General features: G+C 40.0%; 1 protein-coding gene across 1 annotated transcript in view; it reads right to left on the bottom strand.

Moving 5' to 3' along the window:
- The window catches only part of LOC149208090 (uncharacterized), a 113,541-nt gene extending 101,804 nt beyond the window's left edge, over positions 1 to 11,737 (bottom strand). Inside the window, exon 1 of the mRNA XM_089395930.1 lies at positions 11,570 to 11,737. The gene's annotated coding sequence lies outside the window, so the exon portion shown is untranslated. The remainder of the gene's footprint in view (positions 1 to 11,569) is intronic.
- Positions 11,738 to 14,682: the final 2,945 nt, after the last annotated feature.

Raw genomic sequence — 14,682 nt, 5'->3', positions numbered from 1 at the left:
GAGCAATCTTTGAAGAGAATATTAGCAAGGCTATCCTAAAAGAACTATGGGGTCCTCAACACTCTTTCGTGCTGAAGACAAGCTCCTTGAGAAAGCTGACTATCACGGATGGAAGATGTCTATCGATCTAACCCTTGAAGATCAAGGAGTGCTGGACCATGTAAGAGGCAATATTGTTGAGCCTTCATCAAATGCATCTGCTGCTGCCTGGAACAAATGGAAAAATGGAGAAGTCAAAACAAAGAAGATCATTCGGGACTCTATTGAAAAGCGCTTGGTGGCCTACATCTCTGAACTGGACACCTCCAAGGAAATCTACGACAGACTGGTGAGTTTATTTAAAGTTAATGATGCAAATCAAGTTTTGTTTCTTAGAAATAATTTGAGGGAAATCAAGAAGGGTAAAGATGAAAGTATGCAAGCATACTTCTTAAGAATCACCGAGATCAAGAACGATCTCCTATCTATTGGGGAAACCATTTCTGACAGAGAACTGGCACTCACAACTCTCGGAGGATTACCATCTGAATGGTATGTGTTCAGGACTACTCTTCTGAACAATAATGTAATTCCTAGTTTCGAGGAATTAATGGCTAGATGCATTCAAGAAGAAACAAGGGAAGAAGTGCAAGAAATGCCCATGCCTAAAGGTCCTCTTGCTGCTTTTTCTTCTCATGCAAAGAAAAGAAATAATTCCGGGACTAAATCAAAAGGAAAGGCTGGACCTAAGACTAGAAGAAAACGACGATGTTACATTTGCGATAAAGCAAGTCACTATGTATGAGATCATGAGCATCATGATGAATGAGATCATGGACATAAAGGGCAACATGAGATCATGGACATATAGGATAGCATGATGATGATGCACACTAGTTTGAGCAGCATTATGATGGATAAAATCATGGACATGGGCAGCATGATGATAATCATGATTAGAGAAGCATGGTACAGTATGCAGTGGTGCATCTCGAAATCCCTCTAATGGCAATCAAAGGAATGACAAATTCAACAGCAAAGTTAAAAGGAGAGTTGGGAATCAAGGAAGAGGACAAGCATTCAAGAAGGCTATAAATTCTAGGATGTATTAAATGCACCTGACCTCAAAAGGAACCTAGTGTCCATCTTGGCAATGGAAGACAGAGGCTACAAGGTAACCTTCAGCAATGGCAAGGTATGTATATGGAAAAATATTGTTAAAGATGCCTTTACTCTTGGGTTTAGTGTTGATTCATTATATCAGGTCGATGGAAGTCCGCTAGGTGTCATGTCTTGTGACACAACTCTTTAGTCCGAACTTTGGCATCAGAGGTTTGCCCACCTTCATTACAAAGCTCTACCCGATGTAAGACAGATGGTAACAGGGATGCCCGAATTCCAAGTAGAGAAAGAAGGTGTATGTCCGGAATATGCCAAAGGAAAGCTCAAAAGGGGACCATTCCCCTCAAGCCAAAGCAAGACCTCTGATATATTACAATTGGTTCACTCAGGCATACCTGAGGTTGGCATTAAGAGGGAGACTACTACATCACATACTCCTGAGAAAAATGGTGTGGTGGGAAGGAAGAACCGCACGATGATGGAAGCTGTCTGGGCCATGCTACATGATCAAAGACTTCTGAAGTTTCTATGGGCTGAAACTACAATCACCACCGTATATGTACAAAATCGATGCCCTCATCAAGCATTGGGTTCCTAAACTCCTGAAGAAATGTTCACCACCGGTCAAAGGGAAGTCGTGATTAGTCATGATGTCACCTTTAACAAAGATATGGCTCTTAGCAAGGTGGACAATCTGCTGACTTTGAGTAGCTCTCAAATAGCCGACACCAGGGAACCGAAAGAAAAGGATGATGAATCAATGCATGATGTAGAAGAACCCATGGATTCGATTGATCCTCATCCACATGAGCCTTCCTCTTCTAGGAAGAGGCCTTCATGGCTTAGGGGGATACTTGATGATGTTGAAGGACATGTTGTACCCTGAGAAACCTTCCATCAAAGTAAGAAACTTAACAGGTATCAGGGATACCTGACCATCATGAGCACGATCATACAAATGAGCCTTCGTCATTCTCAGATGCCGTCAAGCATCAAGTATGGAAGGATGCTATGACCGAAGAATATGAGTCTATCATGAAGAATGATGTTTGGGAAGTAGTTCCCAGACCCAAGGACAGGACAGTTGTTACTTCCAAATGGCTTTACAAGATAAAGCATGCAGCAGATGGAAGTACGGAAAAGTGTAAGGCTCATTTTGTTGCTCGAGGTTTCTCCCAAAAGGAAGGTATAGACTATGATGAGATATTTGCACCTGTTGCCAGATATACGACCATCCGCTTGATCATAGCCCTTGTGGCTTCACAAGGATGGAACCTACATCAAATGGATGTCAAGACCGCGTTCTTGCATGGTTCTATCAAAGAAGAGGTCTATGTGGAGCAACTTGAAGGATTTGAGATTTATGATTGAAAATCTCATGTATGCAGGTTGAAGAAGGCTCTCTATGGGCTGAAGCAAGCACCTCGAGCATGGTATGAGAGGATCGATAGCTACTTGATGAAGCTGGGATTCACTAGGAGTGAAGCTGATCTTAACCTTTACTTTAAGGTTGAAGATGACAAGCCTCTCATACTGGTGTTGTATGTGGATGACCTCTTTCTAACAGGTGCAAACCCTCTCATTCACAAATGTAAGAGGGAGATGGCTTCTGAATTTGAAATGAAGGACCAAGGACTTGAAGTGTGGTAGAAGCCAAGGGAAATTTTCCTATCTCAAGGAAAATATGTGGTAAATATATTGGAAAGATTCAGTATGATGGACTGCAAACCAGTGACTACCTCGAGGATCTTAACTTTTAGAAGTTATATGGTAGTGATGTCGGACCAGACTTGGGAAATGCCTCTGAGTTTCAAAAACTCATTCGCATTGATGTTCTTGGTGAACCTCCGCCCGAACATATGTTTTGCAGTTAGCATTGTGAGCTCATATTTGGTTGAGCCTCACTGGATTGATGCCAGGAATCTTCTGAGATGTCTTCAGGACACAATCTCTCATGGATTAAGATACACTGCCGGAGATGTGAGACTACTTGGATATACTGATGTTGATTGGGCAGGCAGTGTGGTGGACTGTAAGAGCACTTCCAGGTACTATTTCACCTTGGGATCTGCTTCGATATCCTGGATGAGCAGGAAGCAGAAGTCGGTGGCTTTGAGCACCGCCGAAGCAGGATATATTGTTGCTAGCATAACCTCGTGTGAGGTAGTCTGGTTGCGAAAGCTCTTCAGTGAGCTGTTTGAATTTACATTGGATACCATTGTGATTCTCTGTAACAACCAGAGGTGGGATTCGATTATTGAGGAATCCCGTATTCGTCAATTGCTCCAGCAAATAGACATCATCTGGGATATGGTAAGTCGATGAGCAAGGAAGCTCCATCACATTAAGATGATGTACAGGTTGATACACCTTGTCAAAGCCCCGAGGAAAGATCTAATCTGTGATTTTCCCAAACGACTTGGAGTCGGCAAGGGTCCTGCATGTTGCATACATTGAGCTCTGGGAGCTCTGAGGTCTTGCGGTTCCTACTAGAGCAACATATGACCACAGGGTGACTCACCCTCCCCTGGTGGTGCACACTGGAACAAGATGATTCGCTCTCTTGTGGGACAAGATGATTCGCTCTCTTGTGGAACAGGATGATTCGCTCTCCTGTGTAGCAGGATGATTAGTTCTCCTGTGAGGCCTGGATTGATGTGTTCTCCATGGCAATTGTAGCAGGATTGATGTGTTCTCCTGTGAGGACAGGATTGATTAGTTCTCCTGTCGAGGCATCCTACCCATGCAGTCTGGGACTCATGGGAAGTACCTCTCATCTGATCAATGAGCAGGGAAATGAAGTTAGGGACCATAGTAGTACCGATGGACGCATCGTTGTAACTACCGTACTCCCTACGCTAGGATGACCTCCATTGATCTGGGATCAATGATACTGGTCTGGGACCAGTGGTAGGAGTTGTACCATACTATGACGCTGACTTCGGGTCGGTTGAGACTGGTCTGGGATCAGTGGTACATACTCTGAGACTGACTTTGAGTCAGTGGAGGATGATATTGGTATGGGACCATTGGAGTTGTACTCACTATGACGCTGACTTTGGGTTGGTTGAGACTGGTCTGGGACCAGTGGTACATACTCTAAGACTGACTTTGAGTCAGTATGATATATCCTCGATCATTTCTTCTTCTTCATAATTCGGACAAAAGCATAGTAGAATAGAACAATGCAAGAGCAGAACAGAACAGAACGAAACAGTACAGATCAATGCAGGGCAGAACAAGTCAAAGCAGAACAAGCAAAATAGAGCAGAGCAAGGCAAGGGTCAGGCTGTACAAGGCAGTGCATTTGATGATGAATAGTAACGACCGATAGACAGATTGCAGATGAAGTTCTCCATGGTTGAGAGGGAGTGTTAAAATTGGCAACCAGGGCAAAACTTCATGTGGGTCATCTTATTCATGGCTAATAATATTTTTACTAGATTCCTCTCGTCGAGAGGTGTAGGATTGATATAAAGATCATCCAATTCCGATAAGTATTCATGGAGATATGAATTTATTTTGATTATGGAATTATTATCAAGCCGACCTACAACTCATGTAGGCTCAGAAGCCCAACAGTCGCATCTACTCACCCACCAACATTGTGTATAAATATAAGAGGACTTTTCCTCATTTGGACTCATCTCATCACATCTCTCTCCCTCTACTGCGCAGATATGAGTCTCTTCTCTACTGCGCTGAAATGGGTCTCTCTCTCTCACACATGTGAAGCCGGAAACTGTTGAATTTGAAGCTGCAACTGCAGAAGTAAAGATTGACTTGCGTGGCCTAGAAGATCTCCTCTTTGGAACTGCGTTGTAGGTTCATCTGAACCTCCTTTGAAAGCCGCACCTTTTGGTGGTGGAATGAAGTCAATCCGACGAACGGTTTGCAAGATATCGACTGCCCTAGTTTGAAGCCAGAAACTGCTGAATTTGAAATTGCAACTGCAGAAGTAAAGATTGACTTGCGTGGCCTAGAAGATCTCCTCTTTGGAACTACGTTGTAGGTTCATTTGAACCTCCTTTGAAAGCCGCAACTTTTGGTGGTGGAATGAAGTCAATCCGACGAACGGTTTGCAAGATATCGACTGCCCTAGTTTGAAGCCGGAAACTGCTGAAACTGAAGCTGCAACTGCAGAAGTAAAGATTGACTTGCGTGGCCTAGAAGATCTCCTCATCTGAACTGTGATGTAGGTTCATCTGAACCTCCTCTAGAAGCCGAAAATTTTGGTGGTGGAATGAAGTCAATCCGACTGTCGGTTTGTGAGATATGGTCTGCCCTAGTTTGATAATGAAGCTGCTAATGCTGATGCTACTGATCTAGGGTTTGCTACCGCTGATATGAATAAGATTTATTGTACTATTTCTCTCTGCTGAATTATTGAAGATAAAAGAAGATTTGATCAAAGGGTTTCCCCACACATTGTGGGGTTTGTCCCTGGCTAGCCACCACATCTTGTGTCTCTTGTCTTGGCTTGTTTTCTGTCGATCGTTTAATGTTCTATCTGCACTTTACTTTATGTACATGTGATTGCTAATCGGTGGAATATAATAAGAAAAAGAAGTAAACTGTTATAAGCATAGAACATACCATAACTTAACATGCAAACCCCAATTTGGGCATTTAACCCCAACTACCCCAAAATTTAACCAATGTTGCCCCAAACATTCGATAATTGGGTTTTCCCCTTATCAATGACTATAGCCTACGGGTTGGATAGGCTACTTCGTCCTTCCGTGGGCAATTAATCAATAGGGGGCCTTGCAATCACTCAAACAAAATCTTAACTTGACAATCTAGGTTTTTCAATCTTATTTTAATGCTTAAAGGGTGATATTGATAACTAAGATCCCAATATAGGCAATGATTTTGATGATATGTAGGTATTTGTTGTAGCATGATTTTTTTTGGATGCTAGAGGCCATCTAGAGCCTATTTTTTGATGTATTTTTGGTTCAGAGATGGATTGCACTCGATGTTATTTTGGTTATGTGCACCCTTACATGCTATATAAATGAGAATTTTTGCTTATTTGTATATAAATGGTTTGGATTCATATGGATGCACATGAATATATATGTTTTTCTTTAAAATTTGAATATTTTATGTGTTTTTGGTCTGGTTTTTTTATCGGCTCAGAGGGTTTTCCAATTCAATCACCAATTCAGTTTCAATAACATTGTTTAATTAAGATCATTAATTGTTTTCGTTAAGTATTTTTGTTAGGAACCTAGTTGTGTGTTTAGTCAGTAATTTATTGCCTGGAATCAGATATCAAGCGCTAGGTTGTTGAAAATCTAACATGGTATCAGAGCCAAAACTCTGAATCGATCTCTGAACCATAGGTGTCGGGTACATATCAGATCGTCGAAGTCAGGTTCAAACATATGAATGGGAATTTTTTAAGGGCCAAAATAAATCGATCGACCGAGAGTAATTATTTCTTTTTTCTAGGCTGAAAAATTTTTAGCATGATTATAAAATAATAATAAAAAGGGGATAGTGGGGGTCGTGGCTGACAGGCCTGACAGCACTCAACAATCGGCACAGTCGGCAACCACGAGGACCAACTTGTCAGTCGACACAGCACAACAGCCACAAATACAACTAACAAGTTGCAGGGTGGTGGTATAGTTGGGCATGAGGGCACAGGCGGAGGAAACTTGGTAGAGGAAAGGTTATGGGGTCGATCAACTATGGAGGAAACACCAAGGTTGGGCTAAGGTTGTGGGGTCGAAGAGATGCCAATCACTACAGAGAAATGGCCGCAAAGGCAGACTGCAGGGTGTCTAGCCAATAACGTAGTCGTGGGATTGGGCCACAATGCCACCGAGCTAAGAAACAGGGCCATCAAGTCGAGTGACTAGTAACAAAGCAAGTTAAAGAGAATCAATAATTGTCGTTGTTGAGGAACAAGTTGACAAAGCCATGAGAAGCCCCGGGCCGAGAGAATCTTGCAACATACGAAAGCCAGAGACAACCAACAAAGGCGTATAGGTGCAACCTTCGACAGCCATGACAGGGTAAGCGTAGGATAGATCAATCAGGTGTTAGAGCTTGCAGAGTGTTGGTAGCCGCCAGGGCTGCTTGGCCAACAACACCACACATACCTAACGTAGTGGCAATGGCAGCAAAGTTGGCCGTGTTCAGTCCGTAGCGCACTCAATGTGTCACAAGTGAGGTCGCCAAGGGGGCAAACAAAGCAAACAGAGCCACCACAGAAAATCAGCAGCTAGAACATGGATCGACAGCAAAGAACAATAGAACATTGTCGGCAAGGATCAGTCACAGGCTGACAAGATCAATCAACGCAAGTTGTAGCCAAATAGCACGGGTGTTGTCGGGACAGTGTTGAGCAGGCACAAGAAGACAAGTTTAAGCGCAATGAACAAACTGTGTTGGCGATAAAGAAAGGACTGCACCAGGCTGCCATCAGGTGCAGTGAACAAGGGTGAAAGGATCCTCTTCATCAAATTGTTTTTTGCAGGATTTAATCAGTTTGATAGGATATTGAACGATCTGAGGTTTTAAGATTGCTTGGATGGGTCATCCAACTACAACATCTAGATGGAAAGGATTGCATTGGTGTTAGAAGAGAACGAGATCTAGGAGTTTGTAGCACAAACTCAGATCCCTCCTACCAATGCAACACTTCTGGCCACCCATAATAAGGACGTGAAAGCCAAGTTATAACAAAGCGACGACCAAAACCAAAAGATGGTGATGACAGAGAAATTCAGTGGCACCAAGATGTTGAAAGAAAGAAACCATTTCTTCTTATCTCACAAGAATATCTCATGTACGAGATGAGCTTGTTGCAGTAGGGAAGGAAGTGTCAAACCCAAAACTGGTAAGGACAACTCTGAATGGGTTCACAAAGTAGTGGGGTACCTTTGTTAAAGGAGTTATGGCATGGAAGAATCTCCCAACCTAGGATAGGTTGTGGAATGACTTCACCCAGGAGAAGACTCGTGAGGGGGGCCTTCATGGCAGCCAGGTAAAAGGTGAAAGAGATGAGGAGAACGTTGTTCTTTCGAGTCATGCAAGAAAGGGCAAGGGAGCTGCCAAAACGAACAGAGGGAGGATCCTCTCAGGAGAGAAAGAAGAAGGACATGAGCAAAATCAAGTGCTTTGCATGTCATAAGACAAGACATTATGCGAGCCAGTATCCAAACAAAAAGAAAGACAAAGGGAAAGCACAGCTTGCAGTTGTTGATTTTCTAGTGCTAATTTAGACAAGCACAATTTTATGCAACTGATAATTACTTCCAAGGATATATGATATTACTTTAGCACATTCCAGACTATCATTAAACAATTACACTTCAGAAAATTCAATTGTAAATGCAATAGGACAGTAAAGATCACAGTAGAAAAGCCATGTGCAGTAGACACCAAAACTTTTGCTGTGGGAAACCCAAACTCGAGAGAAAACCCAGCAGTCTTTTCTAGGAGAAATTGTCGATTCAACAAAAGTACAATCTAATATTCTCAAGTCAAACTTGGTCAACCCAAACCAACAATTCAGCATAAGTCAACCTGGTCAAACAAGCTAAAATTCGATCTCCTGCGACTGCCCAAAAAGTTCAACAAACTGAGTCAAATAGGTTGAAATTCGGCCTCCTACAACGACCCAGAAACTCGGTCAACTCCACATAGAGGCCAACTCTGCCAAGAAAAATCTCGATTAACACCGCCCATAATTCGATCATTTCTGCCCAAAAGAATCTTAATCGACACAAGTCAAACAGGGCTCAAAAAGCCTCAATCAATGTTGGTCAATGTTGGTCAAACTTCAATCTTCTTCTTTCTCTCCTTTGCACATGTGAATAGAAGAATAGATTATTTGTTGTGTTGAATGAATGAATGAAAGTGGAGGAGTCACACTTGTATTTATATTAGATAAAGTGGGGTGACCTTGACCAAAAGTCACACCATTTCACTTGTGGGCCAGACCTGTCATTTGGGGCCTACATGTGCTCCAAAATTTATAATTTAAAATTAATTTTGTTTCTCTTTCAAAGGTCGACTTGTGTAGTTCGGGAATACCTCCCATAGCTACCCAAAAATCAACAGCAGCATCAGCTGAGATTAATGATTTTTCAACAAAGTTTGAGGAGTTCCCATTAGTGGTTGCTCATCTTTCTGGCACTAGTGTTAAAATTGTTTGGTTTGTGGATAGTGATGCATGGTTCGTAGATAGTGGAGCATCTCGCCATATGATAGGAATGAGGGAAGTGTTCCTTAGTGTTTCAGAGACGGATTTAGACATGCAGGTGAGAGTTGGTATGAGTACCATACATGTAATGAAAAGGGTTGGAACAGTGTTATTCCAGCTAGAATCAGAAGGATCTCTGGAGGTGGCAAAGGTGTTATACGTCTTAGATCTGAAGACAAACTTGCTCTCAGTCTCAGCTTTGGAGGACGCATGGTATGATGTTGAGTTCTAGAAGGGACAAGTATTCATACATTCAGACAGAATTGTCCAGGACACAGCAGTCAGCCTTGGTTTAGGAAGGGTAAGTTGTACAGCTTGCAGGGCCAACCTGTAAGCAAATCCAAGGGGCTCTTGGATCAAGGATCAATGTTAGTGATAGAGATTAAGCAGGAAGCTCTGAAGATTAAGTTGATCCTAGGGACTCAGTGTTCTAATCTGGAAGATGGGCAGAAGGCCTCTTCCATATCTATCAAAACCAGTCGGTATGAGATAACATTGACGAATGCTCAGGAGCATCCTCCTAGGAGCATGGTTGGAAGGAACAAGTCTTCAAATCAGATTCTGAAGCAGGTATCAAGGAAGACTTCCAGTTCAGAGGGAGCAGCTACAGCTACAGATGACGTGGTGGTACTGAAAACAGATCCAAATGGAGGAGGTTCTTGCAGAAGTACCTCCCTTAGTAAGAGGGAGTTTTGATTTTTTGTAACTCAGGAAGGTACTTTTGCACAAGCCCAATGTCTAAGGATGCAGAAGTCACCCACATCTCCTTAGAACACTTGCCCTAAGTTGAGCAAGTTGCTAATGTAACTTAGCCTAAGTTTAACTTAGAAAAAAACACATATTAATAAGTTGGCTTATTGAGCTAATGGAAACTTACGAAAAGTAAAGTAATTTACTTTAGTAAGTTTTTATCTCAGCCATTGATCTCATCATGTGAGGCGAGATCTAATCTTGGCTGTCAATCACTTTGAGATTAAGGTTACGGTTAGAGTTTTGGCTCCACATAAAGTTATAAAAGCAAGGCTAGGAAAAGGGAGAAGACACAAAGCGGCAGCACAAGATTGAGAGCAGTGTCTCAGTAAGTACGTGCTGGGTTTGAGAGAGTGCAGAGAGGCTGAAAATTTGGATCTGCAAAAGACAGCACATTTGTCGGATTAGATCCAGAATATTTTAATATGTATTTTCTCAGTTGGGTCGATATCCCAAGACAAGAGCCCAAGTAAATTCTGAATTTTATTAATGATGAATTGATTTGTTGGGCAGAATTTGTTTGTGATTCAGATAGTTAATTGTTTCGGCTAAATATTTTTGTTAGGAACTCACTTGTGTGTTTATTTAGTAATTTATTGCTTGGAATGAGATACCCGCTGTTGGATTGTGCAAAATCTAACAAAAGGCTGCCAGAATTTTCTAGCTATAAACCATATCATCTTTCTGACTGTTAAAACAGTGAGGTACCAAACTGGGATGTTGATTGCAATAGCTAGCTAGATTGGCAAGGTCTGTAAATAAAATCACCAACATTGTTTTGACATCTATATACCACAAGATCGAAGAGTTTGCCCCTGAATTGTATCTGTTACGAACTCGGGGATAACCCGAGAGGAACGTAAGAGAAACCTAAGAATCATCCTCAACTGAAGAACTAACCGAATTTGTTTAGGATGGAAATTTACATCTTTTCCTTCTATTTTAATCATCTATGGATTTCTATTTTCATGATATAGTCCTATACTCATGAACTGGCGAACCCAACTTCTCATACTCCTGCACCTGCTAAACCTCGTAATTATGCTCCCAGAAAAGTAAACTTCCTAAATAATGGTTCCATTTTCCTTTCACATGTGCCAATAATGAGCGAACTTGTGTTTTTCAGATGGTTGCACATGGGACATGGGCCTAGCACCGCCGAAAACCCTGGGGGGAATGCAGCTTGAAAGCCTCCTGGAAAGTGTCCTAAGCTTTCTTCCTGTTTACTGTAAGCTCATTTTCTCTTCGATCAGAAACATCCCTTCGTAATCCCAATTATATGTTTGAAAAACTGGGCTGCCGAATCCTAAACTGAAAATGAGGATTTATATCGACCTCCATATATTTCAGGTTTAATCTTGTTTTGCTGTAGGGTATGATCTATGTCGTTTCTGGGATCTCTTTTAAACCCATATCCTATGGTATATGTTCTGTTGATGCATATTGTTGGAACAAAAATTGTAAAACTTGGACAAAGGATGAGATTGCAGTTACCTTCAGTATTGACCGTCACTCTGCCTTGTCCTTGATCAGATAAGACGCTGGAACTTGATGCGCTACGATACGAGTTGATCCTTTTGTGTGAAATCAAAACATTATCGAACTTGCATTGTACTTGCAGACTTTTAAATGTATCGGGACGTTCGATTCCAAAAGGGTTAATATGTTGTAACATATGATTCGTTATGGTAGCATTAATGATATTTAATGCATAATGATGATCCATGTGATATTACTTCTATTTTATTTTTTATATTTTTTTCTAAAAATTGAATTTAGGTGAGAGCTAGTTTATATAGTGGATGTAGATCAATTTTCTTGAATGATAGTGATGAGTCAACTTGTATTAACGAATAGCAATTAGTGATGGTTGTTTTTACTATTGGTGTGACAATTGAGTTCCAATAGATTTTCCCACTATTTAAGAGTGGATGTAGATCAATTGTCAATTTGCACAGCTTTGAGATAGTATTATCAAAAATGTGTGAGATTGTGTTGAGCATGGATACCCTTTAGATAGCTTTTATCCCCCACAATTAGCTCTCACTCTCAACCCCTCCTCATAAAATATGAACCTATGATATGTTAGCAACTAAAACCCGCATAATCTAATTAGCCTATGCCTCATGGATTGAGATATGTTGTTTACTTCCAAGTACTATTTCGGTTAAAATGATCTTTTGGTTTTAGAATATGGCTTAAAATTATGTCTTATTGGTTAAGAGCTCATATTTTTTGGATTTAGAAAAACATGTTAACAGTCAAAGAACTAAAGACATCCAACCAGAGTGGAAGTCACCCCCGTATGGACCATCAACAACTTATTCTATGGCCATAACTCATATTGTTTGGATTTAAGGAAAAGAACTATAGACATTTAGGCCGAGTGGAAGCCACCCCATTATGTACCATCAACAACTTATTTTATGGCCATATTTTGTTTCATGCGATTATGTTCTTGTATGTTCATCATGAGATTATATAGAGGAAACCTGGAGTATATAGACTTGTTCAAATGTTTTATTAAATAAAAATGTAGATTGTTAAAGTTGTTATTAGGTTAAGATATAAAATTGGTTGTAATGAACTTTTATTTATTGTTATTACATTGAAAGAAACATAGTGCATTTTTACACCAATAGATATTACCTACGTTGAAAGGTAGTGGATCAATTCATCTTCTAATCATAAACCCTAATCTAATAGTTTAGAAATAAATATGTCAACGTATTATTGTCTTCTCGTCTACATCAATGGATGAAATTTTGAACACTAACTTCTTTACCTCTCTAAATTCATACATTCATACATTTATCATTACTTTTTTTCATTTATCTTTTTTTTTTGTATCTAGGTTGAGCCTAGGCTAGGGCCAACTTGCATATTGGTTGGAAGAAGACCAATCCATCTACGATGGGATGCTTATTGATAGACTTCCAAATTAGACATAAATTAAGGCTCATCTAACCATCCTTCAGCACATTGTTAGATGATTTATTGTCCAATCAACAGGATATTATGAAATTATTGCACAAATTCTAGAGCTCCAATGATTGAGAAAATCTAGGAATGTGTTCCCTATCATTTAATGCAGATTTCTAGTGTTGGGACTCAGATCCACTATTTGAGGGATTTTGGAGGGGAAAACTTCTTCATTGTAAGGAGAATGTTTCCTCATCATTTTGTATAAGTACAAATTCTAATTTGCCTCTAGAGGCATGTATTTTTTAATCTTCTTGTGGAGAAAACTTGTATTTTTAGTGCTCCAATTTCATTTCTAGCGAGGATGTACTTGGATTGATTCAAATAATAAAGTTTGGTGTCATTTTTAACTTCCAAAGCTTGTTCTCCTTCATAAAACTCTAAGTATCATTCGGCATGGCCATCCCAAGAGCCTCAGAGCCCTTTTATATAATTTACTTTTCTTTTTTTCACTTCTTATTCACATGCATCTCTTGTTCTTGTTTTTCCTGTTTCTGCATTTAGTATTGATGATTTTTTGTTGTATGATTGGGTTAAATGGTTGAACTGAGTTCCTCTACAAGTTATTTACAAAGTCACAAGCATGATTTCATCATTAGAACAACTTTGAAAGGTCATAGTCATCATTGAGCTACTTGGATTAGTTTACTTATTCACAAATCTAAAATTTCTAGAATCCCTTGTAGCAAATGGTAGCAATTTTCTGTTGTTTTTTAGAACGTGTTAATGAGCTTCATTTGAGTTGATTCCACTTGGATTAGATCATTAAAGCATTCAAGTTAATAACAAAATTTACCCCATTGCATTTGCATTTGATTAAGTTAGCCATTTGATAGGTTAATTAGCTCACTAGTTCTCAAATTTCCAGATTTTAGACTATTAATTTTCTGTTATTTTTTGGCACATGTGAACAAGGGTATTTTGGAGTGATTCCACTTGGAATGGAGACCTAAGACATCCTACTCAATAAAAAAAATCGTCCCATCCCATTTTCATTTGATTTACTTGGTCATTCGGTGAATTATCGCTTCCTGTAGCAATTATGTCTCCTCTTGTAGCAAATTTGTCCCTTCCTGTAGCAAATATGTAACACCACTTTCCTTCATCATTTTTTATCCCCACTACAACTATGACTTAGTCTAGATGAATAATGACCCCCAACTATGATTTATGATCAGGGGAAGCTCCTAAGCCACTCCAACCCTTCCTTTTATTCACTGCAAAACACATAGTAGACTTAGTTTCTTTATCACAAGTATGATGCAAGTAGGTTACTAATTTACAAGCAAGTGTGAACTAGGTAGATGGTACATGCAATTCTGATTGGTAGTTTGATGAATTATGCAAGATAAAATAACTTTCTTTCTGCAAGTAGATTAACCTTTGTCCTTTCATGAATTGATTAGTTAGCATTTACAAGTTGAGCAAGTAGCATTTCCATTTCTTGCAAATAGAGTAACAATTCCATTTTTGCTTTGATTTCATGACATTCACTCCATTACATCAAATCAACAAAAGAATGACACATTGTATGTTGCACATATAGTGTCGATACCTCTTAAGTTTGTACGAACCTTGGGTTGATAATTAAAGTTGGTAGCCTTGGGAGTTGCAACATTCTTGTT

This window comes from Pinus tabuliformis, chromosome 1_2, assembly GCF_031772625.1.
Source record: "Pinus tabuliformis cultivar Carrire ecotype Pingquan chromosome 1_2, CPIR1, whole genome shotgun sequence".
NCBI lineage: Eukaryota > Viridiplantae > Streptophyta > Pinopsida > Pinales > Pinaceae > Pinus > Pinus tabuliformis.
This window is presented reverse-complemented; position numbering and strand designations above follow the sequence as displayed.